The sequence below is a fragment of the Eurosta solidaginis genome, chromosome 2 (genome assembly GCF_040869045.1).
Source record: "Eurosta solidaginis isolate ZX-2024a chromosome 2, ASM4086904v1, whole genome shotgun sequence".
Taxonomy (NCBI): Eukaryota; Metazoa; Arthropoda; class Insecta; order Diptera; family Tephritidae; genus Eurosta; species Eurosta solidaginis.
The window spans coordinates 86,314,082-86,331,095 of NC_090320.1; the positions used below are offsets into that span (position 1 = coordinate 86,314,082).

Below are 17,014 nucleotides of genomic sequence, written 5' to 3' on the forward strand. Positions count from 1 at the left end.
CTCCGAACGGCATCTGCAAGGCAGATGAGTTTTCACTGAGAGCTTTTCATGGCAGAAATACACTCGGAGCGTTTGCCAGTCACTGCCGAGGGGCGACCCCGCTTAGAAAAATTGTCTTCTAATTGAAAAACCTTATTTATAAAATTTTGATTTTGCTTTGCACGGGAGTTGAACCCAGGGCATACGGTGTGATAGGCGAAGCACGCTACCATCACACCACGATTGCCGCCATTCCATTTCTTTATGCTTTTTATTAATTTCATATATTTTGTCAATCGCCCTATATATTTTTTTAATATTTTCCTTTTGCTCCGTGGAATCTGACACTGCACCTTTTATGGTATCACAGAGCTCGCATTGAATTGATAAGAATGTCAGAAGAAGATATCTTTGATGGCACTCTTTTTGAGGAAGTAGGCCTTTCAATCAAAGCATTTGAGGGGCTCTCATTCACACAAACACTATTAACTGGGTTCTCATGCAATACCTCATAATCAATCCCTACCACCTCAAATCCGTTCACTAACCCACACTCATTCACCTGGACAATGTCGTCCATAACACCACTTTCCCTAACTGTACTTCCATCTTCAATTTGAATGTTCCAATCTATTTGCTGCAATATCTTCTTCATAGATGGCAGTCCAAATTTATTTCCGACTCCCTCCACGGATTCCTTCATACCGATCAACTCAAATATTGCCCTTTCTGCTGCGCAAAACCTGTATGCGGTATTTGGGCCACCGCCAGTGCCTCTGGAACTCTTATGGTTGTTCGCTGTTTTTTTGACGCACGTATTTTTTTTTTTTTTTTTTTGATCAGCCCACACCTAGAACACATAAGTTTCAGTCAGCTTTTATGTATACAACTTTAACATGAAGAGAAAACCTTTTTCCATTCTGCAATGCATTTTGCTGGTGGTCCTGCTGAGTTCAGCTCTTCATCAGCTTTACACCAAAATCTGTTGCCGGATGCCGTTTGTGTTCGAAACATTGACTTCAATAGCCTTCGTTTCCGGCCTTATGATATAAGAGCTCATTATGGATGACCGCCTTCAGTTTTCAGACTAGGCAATAGAACACCCGATCATTTGTTCGACTGTCTTGGAAAAACTTTTGCTTCACCACTTTGAGTGTTCTTGCAAAGGACAAAGCCTCACCTCAAAATATGTGCCTACGTATTCACATTTGTAACAGGAGCCGTAACGTGTAGGTGATATTTAAACACGGTTGATTGGCTATATCCAATGTGATTCACATCAAGGGACTAGTTGGGAGACTTGGGTATTGAATGATGAAGTGTGCGAATCAAAATAAACATTTCGGACGTTATTTTATAGTTTCGCAAAAAACAACAGAGACTTGAATATAAGGCCAAGTGATTTTCCAAACCCTTCTCATACGTACATATATCTTCAACTTAAGTATGAGGTAAGAAACATTTAAAAGGAATGTTTATGCCCCTATGTCGTACAAGCAGTGTTGCCAGGACTTTTTCAGAAAAAAGATAGATTGACAAAAATAAAAAGATAAAAAAGGTTAAAAAAATTTTGTAAGGCTAAAAAAAAGCTAAAAGTTTAAAGCAACTTTCTATCCGTTTTATTAATTTTTTTCATAAGAGACAAAACAGAATAAAAAATTTTAGTTAATTTTTACTCCAATTTCATAAAAAATTAGAAAAAAAAATAGTTAGCAGATGCTATCTGCGCTTCAAATTAAAATGAATATGTGATAAATAAAACTCCACTATATTCTATAAGTTTTCGTTATATGTTTGTGGTAAATGGTTTTTATATGCAAAATAAGAACGCCGATAAAACTATTTTAAATAAGGAAATTTACTTTTGCCCATGCAAGATGTAAACTCTACATTCCACACTAAGGCTAAGTAACACAGCACTGTGCTGTGTTATTGTGTTAACACTCAGAAATGTGCGGCACGCACACGCACACTTATCGATTAATTTATAACACAGTGGCACACTTGATGGCACAAAGCTGACTGTTTCTATAGCACAGAGAATGACACTCAGATCGTAAGTGCACATTCATACATACATAGTCCATTGTGCTTGTTTTGCTTGATTGTACTCATAATCTTGCCTGTGTATTACGTTTAAAAGATATGGGCACAAAATATATACTCTAAGTTGAAAATGTTCTATTTAAACAAAAGTTGGGGTTATACAACGTAGATTCCCTAAACATGGGAGTATGAAAGAAGATAAATGTTGCCATGATTTACATCTCTAAATGGCGTCAAACGTGTCCTTAGAGGTAAGTAACACAGTACTGTGCTCTGATATTGTGCCAACACTTATATCGACTTTCGATAATCAGTTATAACACAAATGTGTCAACACAATTGTGTCAACACAATGTGTTAACACTGCAAAGTGTGCCTGTGCTACTGTGTTAACACTCAAAAAATAGTGTCATTACCACCACTATTCCACACTGTCTGAGAACCTCTTTTTCTAGTTTTTGGCATGTGTTGAGATTTTGGAGGGAATATTTTCATGACATTTTCTGACTTTTTGACTTCTAAATAAAGTTTTGAAATACGTTATTATGAATATGAATAAAGGAAGTTGAAGTCAGATGGTGTCTTATTATAAGTCTATGCAATTTTATATGTGCAATAAAACTTATAAAAAGGTTATACTATTGTACACCAATACTGATTCAACCTCATTACTATAACAGCTTATGTAATTTTTTTTGGGTGCCCTATACTCTGAAAAAAAAGTAGTAAATCCAAATATTTTTACATTTGTCACATATATTTTTGCAGTAGAATCGTGCCCAAATACCTTTCGCATTCGTTTTAAAAGCGCGAGCACTTGTCGCGGCAAACACGCGGCATTTTTAAATTAACACTGGAAAACTTTTAATCGAAATGCGGAGCACTGTTGTAGCAACTACTTCCGCATTTGTTTTGACAGTGAAAGTATTTGCGGTTAACAGTGTTTGCTGTTAAACTAAATGTGATCGCATTTGTTCTTTTATGGTTCACTCCCCCCAGTGAGTTTGGGGCACCACACTTCACAATGGACCAGAGATGGGCATATTGCACTAAATGTTGAGTGCAATCACACATAGTAGTTTTGTTACTACGAGTAAACTCAGAATTTAAGCAATATGCCCACATCTACCATGGGAAAATAAAATTGGTATTTGAATTAACTTTTCAATAAAAATCTTATTTATTTAACATAAAGATATTTAAAGAAATATTTATATATTTCTGTATGTAGATAAAAACCAGTGACACAAATCTAGTGGATAGTGATTTTCTACACTATTGGTGTCAAAAAAATCTTACAACACTTTTTCCATCATTTAAAGTATATAATTTGGCTGGTATCGAAATGAGATCGACTTTTTTTTAAGTAAAAGGCATTATTAGAGCCTAAAATTTCATACGATTGATATTTTTCCAAAAAAGAAGTTTTGCATTCTTGACAAATTAAAAATATTTCATTCTCTAGTTCAAAAAATTTTTTTATAATATGCAAAATTGTATTATTTGATTTTACGTAGTAATTTTTTTCATACAACACTCCTTTGTAACTTACACTTGAAGTTTCATAACCGGTTCTAAGAGGTGTACATAAATTTTGATAAAATTCAAGTTCTGTAAGATCTATTGGTAGAACATTTCTGCATTGTACATGATCGTTTTCAAAAAAATTACTTGCTAATAAATTAGAGCAGAATTGGAAACAATACTTAGTTGCCAGAGTCAGCGGAATATTTTTACGAGATGTTATATTATTGGCGTATTTTTTAAATTGAGCATGTTTTCCTTCGAATCTAAAACACCACAAAAATTTAAGTGGGCCAAGTTCTTTGATAGTTTATGTAGGGAATCATAAAATGTTGTTTTGGCTTTAGCTTCTCTCTAAAGCATGTAATATAAAATATGTGATGATCGGCAATTAAAGAACGTTGTTATGTAAAATAATATCACTAAATTCCTCAGCCATTATAATATCAACAATTTTAATAAATGTTATTAAAAATTTATATACTAAATCAAATTCGTCTACTAAGTCGCCAATAATTAGTAAAATAGTATTCAAAAAAGTTTCATTTCCGAAGCGTTCATTTTGATGTTATTAGTCTTATTTTGAGCCCTTGTAATAGGATTACTTAAACTTCTTACGTGAGCTGGACCGTAAGCAAACAATTGTTTTCTATAGTTAAACGCTTCCAACGAAAAATATTTTTTCTGATAAATAAAGTAATCTAGAACCTTTATTATATCTCGCTACTCCTAAAAACACGTCGTGCATCAAATCACAAGCTTTATTATCTGTAATATGAAAAAGGGGTAGTTTGTTCCAAATATAATTTTCTTTGACAGCATTAAGTTCTTTGCTACAGCACTGCAATTCCATGGTATAACATTCTTTATTACGTACTCTTTGCAAATTTTCGATTAATGGTGATTGACACTCTTCTTTGGATAACGAACAAAGGCGGCAAAAAAATTTGCTGTTAAAACTAGTATGATAACCCAATACTTCATTTAAGCCCAAGTTATCACCTAATATCTGGCCGAGATAAAAATAAATCTTAAATCGGGTATTCTCAACGACTACATTTATTCCATTTAGAGGTAAGTCTTCAAGAACCTCAATAAGTCTGTTAAGTGTTAATTCATTACCGAAATAACTCATATCTTTCGCGTTTATAAAAAATATATGCCACAAACTGAATGCGTATGCGTTCCCAAAGGGTTATTAATTTGGAATGCATCAAAGTATAGAAAAATGGGGAAAACAGTTTTACTTCCGAAACAACTAGTTTTACTCTTCCAAAGATTGCCCATTTTAAAATGGTTAAGAGTATTCGAAGACTTTATTTTTTTCAATATTTTCAAATGTTTGGCTCTTCAAAGTATTTCTTTAATTGATGCTTTATGTCACAGAGACAGCCCACAATTATATTTTCTTTTAAGGTTGGGAAACCAGAAGCAAATACTTCATCGAGTTGCCTAGATATTGTAAATAATTGTGGTGGCTTATGAAGACCAATATCTTCAAGTTTTTGTAGTAATTTGTATTCTGAAGAAATATTCTTAAAAGGATGATGGATTTTTGAGCTACGGGTATATCTTTTCTCAAACTATTCGGTTTGCAGTGAAGCTGTAAAGCATGACTTATTACATTTTTCTCTATCAACTTTTTGATTTAAATAATGTTTAGTTTATCAATTTCATTGCCGTTATCTGGAATAGGGGGCAAATCTGGATGAAGCTCTAAGCATTCTTGACTTGTAGCGAGTTCTCTTATATTTTGGGTGGGACTTGTATCATTTTTCGGTAATTTGGTTTGTGAAACATTCGTGCTCTCACAAACATTAGAACTAAAATCATGCTTCCTTGCGTGATTTCGAAACTTATACAAGTTTTAAAAGTATCTATTACAATTCTGATAAATGCATAAGTACTAAAAAGTAACAGGACATCGATGTACGTCCTTCAAATGGTTAAAAAGATTTTCAAATAATACGAAATTATTTTCGCATATAGAGCAAGTATGTGTGGGTCTTTCTGTAACTGCGCTTTTATTCGACATTATATAGTTTGTTTAAAATATTTTCTATTTTTGGAAATTTTTCCTCATTTGGAATGTCATAAACATATCTTTGAAGAAAAACCCATACATATTTGCTCATTGCGGAATATTCGATGTTGAATGCAAAACAAATTTTTATAACTAAATCTACAGCCCTTACTAAGCTGTTTACTTTGTATTTAACGTTGTCAACACAGACATAGAATTTGTTTAAATTTTGGGGACTCTCACCAAGAACAAACACCCTTGGTTGCAATGTAAATCCCTGTTTGTGCGCAGCATTATTCAGTTCATCAAGTTTTTGTTGCAAGTTGTTAATATTTAAAATATGTGTGATCATATACATTTGCGCATCTGTGATAGAGGGTTTAAAGTTTTTATTTACCCTTGGCGGTGTTATTACTGCATGTAATAAATTAAAGAAATAATAATGTCTGCAATCTAAAACAAAAACGGAAATAAAGCAAAAATCACAGAACAGAAAAATTTACATACTTGCGTCATTAGCACCAAGCATAGCGTCGTAGTAAGTCTGGTTCAGTTTATCTTTTATTGATGAAATAAAAAATACTTCATTTATTGTTTCCTGCATGCTGCCAATTTTGCTAAACATCAGATCTGATTTACCAGGAAACATTGTGCCAAATCAATATCAATCAGTTGGTATCCATTGGAATCGCAATATCGTGGACATTCCTTTAATAAATCTTTTATACCACTTTTATGTTCTCTCATTCTCTCTTCTGAAGTTTCTTTCCACAATTCATATATATCTTCAGGGATATTATGTTGTAACCATTGTTTAGTTGCATCCGATTTTTCCGGACCCTCATTGCTTATAACAACAGTTTTGCTAATTTTTGATGGAGTGTAATTTTTCTGCTGAGACTTTCGCTTATGCAAGCTATTAAAATATCTATCATACAGTTTTCAGGTAGCGTTCTTTTGTTTGTTCTGGGTATATAGTACACCGATTCCAGTTCGGTTGGAAAGAGCTTGACAATCTGGTTTGCTACATTTTTCATTGTAGCCGGAGTCATTTTGATATCGCGTTCAATGTAATTATCTACAAGAATATGCACTATTGTGGATTGGTCAGTCTATTGGAGGCAATTCAAGTTTTCGTATTTCTTAACAATATCATTACCATCGACGGTATCTTTCAAAATATTCTCCAAGTTGGGTTGATGGCCCAGTGAAATCGGTTGTGTACTAGTGCTCAGCCGGCTGTGAGGTGGAGAAATTTTTTGCATTGTGCTTGCACCACTGCAGCATGTAAGCATATCAAACTAGGAATATGTAAACGTATATTAAAAAACAAAAGTAAACAACTATTTACTTACATTATTTTGCAAACGCCAATTTTGAAGTTGATACCTGAATTTAATTTTGTCAGCTATGAGTTCTCTTGTATTGAGGATTTCATCAATGTCGTGAGAGTGTATCATCTTCAAAATGTCCATACTCTTTACCCCACACTGATCGAACTGTATTAATGAATCAGCCGACAAACCCCAAGAGCACAACAAATCGTATAGCTGTAAATCGGTGTCCAATATGATTACTGCCTCATTGTCTTTTTTTGATGTAGTGGACTCATCTTCAAGCGGAGTTTGCTCGGAAAACAGTGAAATATCAGTAGGCGTAGATGGTATTAATTCCTCACTCATAACTGTAAACGTTTTTATTGTAATAAATTTGTATATACATACCTTTGAAATAATGTAAAATCTCCACTCTGTTCAAATATGTTGCCTTAAACGATTCTGGATATGCCCTAAGCTACATATACAAATTATATATTAGAATAAACATTTTTGCTAAAAATTAATATTTATTTTACTTACCTTTAGCTAAAATTCCAAAAATAATTTATTATAACGCCTCCAAATAAGTTCCGTGTGAAAGATAATATGTAAATGAAAACTTCATGGTATAACGGTAAACTCAAATGCGGAATTAAATGCGAAATTGTTAAAGCAAATACGTTTGCATTTAAAAACAGTTAATCAAATGAAGTTTAAATACGAAACATTTGAAATAAATACTTTTACTTTGAAGAGATTTACAAGGTATAATCGAAACAGCTGTCGCCTTGTCCGTCCTGATGTCACGTTGTTTAAATTTTTCCCAAATTATTAAATAAATTATAAAATGAAAAAATTGCTTCAAATAAATGTTTTCATACATTTAGAAAAGCAATATGGGCAATCCCCGATTATTAAAATCATACAAACAGACAAAATTGGTTAATTCGTTGTAGTTCTATAAATAGAACGAAAATAGCAACAAAAACCAAAGTTTCTTTGAAAACCGCCGTACCAAGCATAGCTTTAACACATAATTCCATACGAAGTATGCAATGTGTAAAAGATTAAAATATGCAAAAAAGAAGGCAATTGGGAAGAACTTTACAACAGGCATGACGTAGCTGAATGCGTTTACAACCATTTCAACTATCGTAGGAGTGCGAGTTCGACTCCCACTCCCGGGAGAAAAGGCTTTGAAGAGATTTACAAGGTATAATCGAAACAGCTGTTGCCTTGTCCGTCCTGATGTCACGTTGTTTAAATTTTTCCCAAATTATTAAATAAATTATAAAATTAAAAAATTGCTTCAAATAAATGTTTTCATACATTTAGAAAAGCAATATGGGCAATCCCCGATTATTAAAATCATACAAACAGACAAAATTGGTTAATTCGTTGTAGTTATATAAATAGAACGAAAACAGCAACAAAAACCAAAGTTTCTTTGAAAACCGCCGTACCAAGCATAGCTTTAACACATAATTGCATACGAAGTATGCAATGTGTAAAAGATTAAAATATGCAAAAAAGAAGGCAATTGGGAAGAACTTTACAACAGGCATGACGTAGCTGAATGCGTTTACAACCATTTCAACTATCGTAGGAGTGCGAGTTCGACTCCCACTCCCGGGAGAAAAGGCTTTGAAGAGATTTACAAGGTATAATCGAAACAGCTGTCGCCTTGTCCGTCCTGATGTCACGTTGTTTAAATTTTTCCCAAATTATTAAATAAATTATAAAATTAAAAAATTGCTTCAAATAAATGTTTTCATACATTTAGAAAAGCAATATGGGCAATCCCCGATTATTAAAATCATACAAACAGACAAAATTGGTTAATTCGTTGTAGTTCTATAAATAGAACGAAAACAGCAACAAAAACCAAAGTTTCTTTGAAAACCGCCGTACCAAGCATAGCTTTAACACATAATTGCATACGAAGTATGCAATGTGTAAAAGATTAAAATATGCAAAAAAGAAGGCAATTGGGAAGAACTTTACAACAGGCATGACGTAGCTGAATGCGTTTACAACCATTTCAACTATCGTAGGAGTGCGAGTTCGACTCCCACTCCCGGGAGAAAAGGCTTTGAAGAGATTTACAAGGTATAATCGAACAGCTGTCGCCTTGTCCGTCCTGATGTCACGTTGTTTAAATTTTTCTCAAATTATTAAATAAATTATAAAATTAAAAAATTGCTTCAAATAAATGTTTTCATACATTTAGAAAAGCAATATGGGCAATTCCCGATTATTAAAATCATACAAACAGACAAAATTGGTTAATTCGTTGTAGTTCTATAAATAGAACGAAAACAGCAACAAAAACCAAAGTTTCTTTGAAAACCGCCGTACCAAGCATAGCTTTAACACATAATTGCATACGAAGTATGCAATGTGTAAAAGATTAAAATATGCAAAAAAGAAGGCAATTGGGAAGAACTTTACAACAGGCATGACGTAGCTGAATGCGTTTACAACCATTTCAACTATCGTAGGAGTGCGAGTTCGACTCCCACTCCCGGGAGAAAAGGCTTTGAAGAGATTTACAAGGTATAATCGAAACAGCTGTCGCCTTGTCCGTCCTGATGTCACGTTGTTTAAATTTTTCCCAAATTATTAAATAAATTATAAAATTAAAAAATTGCTTCAAATAAATGTTTTCATACATTTAGAAAAGCAATATGGGCAATCCCCGATTTTTAAAATCATACAAACAGACAAAATTGGTTAATTCGTTGTAGTTCTATAAATAGAACGAAAACAGCAACAAAAACCAAAGTTTCTTTGAAAACCGCCGTACCAAGCATAGCTTTAACACATAATTGCATACGAAGTATGCAATGTGTAAAAGATTAAAATATGCAAAAAAGAAGGCAATTGGGAAGAACTTTACAACAGGCATGACGTAGCTGAATGCGTTTACAACCATTTCAACTATCGTAGGAGTGCGAGTTCGACTCCCACTCCCGGGAGAAAAGGCTTTGAAGAGATTTACAAGGTATAATCGAAACAGCTGTCGCCTTGTCCGTCCTGATGTCACGTTGTTTAAATTTTTCCCAAATTATTAAATAAATTATAAAATTAAAAAATTGCTTCAAATAAATGTTTTCATACATTTAGAAAAGAAATATGGGCAATCCCCGATTATTAAAATCATACAAACAGACAAAATTGGTTAATTCGTTGTAGTTCTATAAATAGAACGAAAACAGCAACAAAACCAAAGTTTCTTTGAAAACCGCCGTACCAAGCATAGCTTTAACACATAATTGCATACGAAGTATGCAATGTGTAAAAGATTAAAATATGCAAAAAAGAAGGCAATTGGGAAGAACTTTACAACAGGCATGACGTAGCTGAATGCGTTTACAACCATTTCAACTATCGTAGGAGTGCGAGTTCGACTCCCACTCCCGGGAGAAAAGGCTTTGAAGAGATTTACAGGGTATAATCGAAACAGCTGTCGCCTTGTTCGTCCTGATGTCACGTTGTTTAAATTTTTCCCAAATTATTAAATAAATTATAAAATTAAAAAATTGCTTCAAATAAATGTTTTTATACATTTAGAAAAGCAATATGGGCAATCCCCGATTATTAAAATCATACAAACAGACAAAATTGGTTAATTCGTTGTAGTTCTATAAATAGAACGAAAACAGCAACAAAAACCAAAGTTTCTTTGAAAACCGCCGTACCAAGCATAGCTTTAACACATTGTTATGGAAACGCATTTACGATGGAATCAGTAAGGAAGGCGGTCGGCATGATGTAGTGGTGCACAGTGGCTAGTCATTGTCGGCTGGGGCGGGTCCTTGCCAACCTTACTGTTCCTGCGCCATAAGCAGAAAAATGTTCCTATCATGCCTATCAAAACGAGCAGCTGTCAAATTCAAAAAACCTGGCAGAAGCGCAGAGACCGACTCAAAACGCTTATCAATACAAAATAAAACAACATCCGGCTGAACCGGATGTCACGGACAGACCGTTAACATTCCAAAATTTTAAATTCAAATTCAAAAAAAAACTGACGCAAAAAAATACTACCGAACCGGACATGGCCGGTTACTAACGCTGAAAATCAAATTCAAAAAAAAACCGCTGAAAAACCAAACAATAACAAAAAAGCTGAAAAAATTAAAAATAAAAAGAAAAGGGCCGAATATACATAGGGGGCGCCGCGGGTGGTGTTGCGACGCCCGGTGCTTTATCCCACCCTCAAATAACCATGGCCACCGACGCACCTAAAATTTCGGTGGCCCCTTACCTGTATACCTTAGGTGCCCTCTAAAAGAAAGGAGACCTCAGCATTCCCATTTACAATTTAGATTTATTGACAGTTCATACTAATTAATAACTTATGCATTAAATTTTTAGGATTCTATCGAGAATTTCTAAGTTTCACATGTGATGCTAGAGTTTACGTTTATTCCGAATTACATTTACATCGCATACAATTATTCGGATTCAACTCCTTATATGTCTTACAGCCTAGTGGTTTCGTATATAGTGTAGAAAATATTTTGAATGTACTAAATATCTTTTGGCTTTTAATTACTAGTGCAATTACATTAAATTCATTTTTATGTATTTCATTTAATTTGGGGAATTCTTCCTCTTCTTCCTTTTTTTTTTTTTTTTTTGTGCAAGGGTTCATTCGCGACGTTATTTGAAAATACAAAAAAAAAAAACGTCTGAAACGAGTTTATTGTTCCGGGTTCAAAAGGACATCGCTCCCCAACCCCTGTTGCATCTAGGTTATAACTCTCGCAGAAAGGCCTATGTCGCTAATGTGTAATGCATTACCCATTTACATGGCTTTCGCCGGTAAGTATAAAAAAATTTATGGTTCCGAGTGACACATTCAAATATGTAAGGTATTATATATATACTAGTGACACTATTCTGTAACTCGACTGGAATAAAATTATCTGCAGAACTCACACTTTCATAATTTTGGTTTTCTATTTCTTGACTGTATTGACCTTTCACAAGCTTTACAGAACAATGGTTCTTATTCGCAAGATTGCAGAACGGGTTTTACATTGCCCTTATCCGACGGGTCAACAGAGTTAAGAGCACCAAAGTGTCCGAATGCATATACCGTACGTTCGAATCGAGTTACAGAAAGGGGTCTTTAGATTCATTAAGCGTGCTTGGAATGAATTACAAAAATTTGAAACGATAATCTGTAAGTGACGAATTTTATCACTTCACATAGATACATAATACAATTTCACCGAGTTGGAACGGACTCACCCAGTTTCAAACGTTGTTGTTGTAGTTGGTGTTGGTACTGTTGTTGTTGCTGTTGCTGCTGCTGAACCTGCTGCTGCTGAGTGTGCGTATGTTGCTCAGATGTTGCTGGCTGGCGTTAATGAGGTGTGATTATCGTGCCATTAGGTAGAATGTTATAGGGCAATGCTTGGCCATTGGACACCACCCAATATTTGCTCAGCTCGTTTAGATGATGGTTTTGCGTTTGTTGTTGCAATTGTAATTGTTGCAATTGTTGTGTATCATTAATATGTTGCTGTGGTGAATGGCGCTGTGTTTGTTGATATGTCACTCTAGGAGTGGTACGTCTGGCGTCTTGGCATATGACGGTGCCGGGGTCACTGGATATGGTTGGTGCTATTGCAGTTGGTGTGGATGGAAATGACACCGCTAAGCCAACACCACTATTGCTAAGTTGAGGAACCGTGTATATTACGTGGCAATCGTTGGGAATATTCCAACATTCCCGCGCTCCTCGCATACGCGGAGAAGGCAACGCCGATGCCTTCCAATTACTATTTATTAGTATTCACGATGTTCGGGAATTTAGCACGTCCTGAGAGTAGGTTAAAACGGTCTCAACGTGGCCACCGGCTAGCTTACTTCGTTTTTAATTGAATTCACTCATTTCGGAGACAATTTTCGGGTTAAAACGTTAAAATGTAAACTTCCCGTATGTAGCTCCTTAGCCTTTCAAAATTTGGCTATGTATATAAGCACGGCTTTGAGGAATTCCGAAAATACGATGAACATATGTAGAGGAGTGTTTTACGATTGCTATAAACCGCCCAAATTTTGATGGTGAACTATCTGTATTTGAGAACGCGCTCGTCAGTTCCACCAACTATATGTGGATGCACTTAAGTATCCTGTAATTTTTCACTTGACCACTTTTTGGTCACGAGGGTTGTGTGCTCTACCGCTTCAGACCGCCAGCAAAAAGGAAAAGGAAGTTTTTTCTTCCTCGGAAACTCGTGGTGGTTTTTTCTTCCTTTTTTTTTTCTTTTTTTCCGTCTTCTAGTGATGGCCGGTCTGTCTGTTCCCTTCTTTTTCGATATTTTTCATCGCAACCCTTTCCACATCGCTAGGTGTGTTCCCGTGAACACGCTCCCAAGTGGGTCGTAGCCGTAGACCGTAGCAGCAGACCGTAACAAACCTGCTTCGCTTTGAAGACCTGACGATGAAGCGAACAGGGAACCAGATCATCTGTGGGAAGCTATTGCCAGGGATCTCCGATGACAAGCAACGTGGGGCACGACTCACCCCTGAGATAAGAGTCTCAAAGTCCTACTACGAAGCTAGCCGGGCAACATGGGTCCATCAAAAAAAAGTTAAGTCAAATTTGGGAATTAATTCTGTTTCCTAGTTTAAAAGGGCTTTGCGGCAATTAGACATTTGTTATGGAGAACTCGTCAAAACTCCGAAAGGTTTCAGTGGTTATCGCCCCCACAAAAGGCAAGACAAAAAAAATAGACATTTTGACATGGAGAACTCGTCCAAACTCCGAAAGGCTAGTCCGACCTAAGCGTGGACTGCCAGGGTGTTCACGGTCCTCGGTGAGTACGCGTGTGAACAACCTATGAGGTCAGTGCTCGGGGAGAATACTGGGCGAGATGTCCCCGACCGCCAAAACGCCCAGACAAAAAAAAAGGTCCAATTGGTGGGTGTATAAAAAAAATCAAATTGTAAATTGGCAAAAGAAACGTTTTCTAGTTCATTGCGGGCGAATGTCCGACGCGTGAAAGCGACCTATCAATTTCCCGTTTAGGTCCTCGAGATCATACAATGCGTTGCCTATTTTTCGAAGCACGCGACACTTCAGGTATTTGGGTAGGAATTTGGCATTAATGCCCTGTTTAAAATTACTTAAGGCAAAGTTTCTCCGAAAAACTTCCTGACCTTCCTTATAGTTGACGTGTCTAGAGCGCTTGTTATAGGTGGTTACTCCCCTATCCTTGGCCTGATCTAAATTTCTACGGATCTGCTCGCGAATATTAGTCAACTTGTCAGCTCGGCTTACTACCGTAACTTGGTCTTCCCGAAGGCTGCCGAGTTTCCCTAAAATGTTGTACGTTGAGGCATGTTGGACCATGTTTTGGCCATATAATGCAAAGTACGGAGAACACTGAATCGCTGTATGAAAATCACTTCTCAAAACTGATAAAATTTCGGGTATATGCTTATCCCAATTAGTGTGGTCAGGTTTATCCTTCAGGAAAATCCTAATCTTAGAAACAATTTCTCTGTTGACGCGTTCGGATGCGTTCGCTTGGGGAGAATATAGCCCCGTCCTCACGTGCGTCACCCCGTAGTTTGCAAAAAATTGGTTCATTTCCTTCGAGATGAACTGTTTACCATTGTCACTGTGAATAAACTCAGGGACCCCTACAGCCGGAAAAATTTCTGAAGCGAAGTAATTTATAACGTTTACAGTGGTGGCTCTCTGCATGGGCTTTAGCCAAACGTATTTTGAAAAATGGTCTAGTACTATGAAAAGAAATTGATTTCGCCGCTTAGATCTCGGATACGGCCCTAGAAAGTCGCAATACAACCGCTGAAATGGCCTTTCGGATTCAAAGGTACTCCCCATAGGTGGTCTCGACTGCTGATTGGTGGGTTTTACCGTTTTGCAGGTGTCACAACGCTGGACGTAGTCCCTGACGTCCTTAGTCTGCTGCGGCCAGAAGTACTTCTGCCTAACACGTTCTAAGGTTTTCAGCCATCCGCCATGGTAACTCCGGTTAGCGTCATGTGCTAATCTCACTGCTTCCTCAGTCAACCCTTTTGGCAACCATAAACGCCACAGCGAGTCTTCTTCCCCTTCCATCCCCTTACGAAACTTAACTCTTTTGAAAATTACACCGTCCACCACTCGTAAATCCGGAAGTGATTCCTCGTTTTCGGTGACGGTCCGAATTAAGTCTAAATACTCATTGCTGGTAAATTCGGGAGAGACTAAGTCTATTTCTCCGGGTGTGGTAGTGAAAGTTAACTCGTCAACGTCAAAACGCGACAGCGCGTCTGGTACTACATTCAGGGTGCCCTTACGATGTTCCATTCTAAAATCGTATCTTTGCAGTAAGAGTGACCATCTCGCCAACCTCCCGCTCAAGTCTTTTTGTGTCATCAACCACTTGAGACTGGAGTGGTCCGTAACAATCCGAAAAGGTAATCCTTCGACATAGGGTCGGAAACGCTTCACGCTAATTATGGCTGCAAGACATTCCAGCTCGGTTACTGTGTAATTGCGTTGAGCATTATTCAGCTTTTTCGACACGAATGCGATTGGATGCTCAGCGCCATCATCATCGACCTGAAACAATACTCCGCCAACACCTATTTTGGAAGCGTCACATTGTATCACGAATTCCCTTGAAAAGTCTGGTTGGGCCAAGACAGGCGCCGAACTCAAGGCTACTTTTAGTTTTTCGAACGCCTCTATAGCTTCAGGAGTGAGTTTAAACGGGCCTGCTGACTTGCGGAGACAGTCGGTCAAGGGACCTGCCAAGTCCGCAAAATTGGTAATAAATGCTCGGTACCAATTCGCCATGCCCACAAACCTACGCACTTGCCGAGGGGATTTAGGGATCGGGAAGTTTTGTATTGCTTCTACTTTTCCCGGATCCACTTTCAGACACCCGCTGCCTATCAAATACCCTAAGTAGCGTATTTCCTTCTGACAAAATTTACTTTTTTCCACATTTATTGTCAGACCTGCATCTCTCAAACAGTTCGCCACTTCCGCTAGCAATTTTAGATGATCCTCAAAATTAGTGCTACATACCATCAGATCGTCCAGGTAGACAAAGACGTTCTCTCGCAGACGCGAAGGGATCGCCTTGTCCATCAGCCTACTCATAGTCTGCGGTCCATTGCACAGACCAAATGGCATCACCTTGAAGTGGTACAGAGGCCTCCCCGGAACTGCGAATGCTGTTTTTTCCTTCGAGGACTCTGTCAATTTGATCTGGAAGAACGCGTCTTTCAGATCAATGCCACTAATAAAATGCGTATCTTTCAGTCTGCTCAATAAGCCGTTGATATGAGGCAGGGGGTACGAATCCTTCTTAGTCACCGCGTTGACCTTTCTCGAATCTATGCACAGCCTGACTTTGCCTGGTTTCCGGACCAGTACTACAGGACTACACCACGGGGAGTTGGATTCTTCTATAACTCCTAACTGTAGTAACCTGTCTAGTTCTCTAAAAGCTTCGGCTTGCCTCGGCGGCGAAAGAGGAAAATGCTTGCTTTTTATAGGCACAGCATCACCGGTGTCGATGTGATGCTCCACTAATTTAGTTTGCCCTAGGCCTAACTTCTCGTACGAAGGAAACGTCTCGATGACTTTTCGCAATTCTGATTTCTGTTCTGGTGACAATTCATGGAGGTTAAGTTCCTCTTCCTTTTCAAGCCTAGTCTCTAAACACTCTACGCTCGGGAATATTTCGGGAGCCAACGCAAATGCTCTCCAAAAATCTACCCCGAAGTATGCTTCTTGGAGCAATGAGGGAACAAGGTAAAAACGAATAATCTTTGTGGTATTTTTAAAAGTGACCGGTAGAGATACTGAGCCTAAAATTTTTTGCTTGTTGCCGCCTGCGGTATATACGAACGCATGTAAGGGCTGATATTCGAAGCCGTTACCCTTTAGGAATTCTAATCCATTCTTCCCTAAGATGGAGACGTTGGCTCCCGAGTCCAACAACCCTACAAGAAAACTATTTTTAATTTTAGCCTTTACTAAAGGCCTTTCGTCCTCTGTAAGCGTTAACGTGGTGGCTTGCAGCAGTCTACGCTCCTGTACTCTCCGGTGGTATCTCTTCCTACACTTCAAAATATTGTC

At 37.2% G+C, this 17,014-nt stretch overlaps 2 pseudogenes; both read right to left on the bottom strand.

Moving 5' to 3' along the window:
* Positions 1 to 3,309: 3,309 nt before the first annotated feature.
* LOC137241558 (uncharacterized) lies at positions 3,310 to 4,684 on the bottom strand (annotated as a pseudogene).
* Positions 4,685 to 5,752: 1,068 nt separating this feature from the next.
* Positions 5,753 to 7,254, bottom strand: LOC137242264 (uncharacterized; annotated as a pseudogene).
* Between the last annotated feature and the right edge of the window lie 9,760 nt (positions 7,255 to 17,014).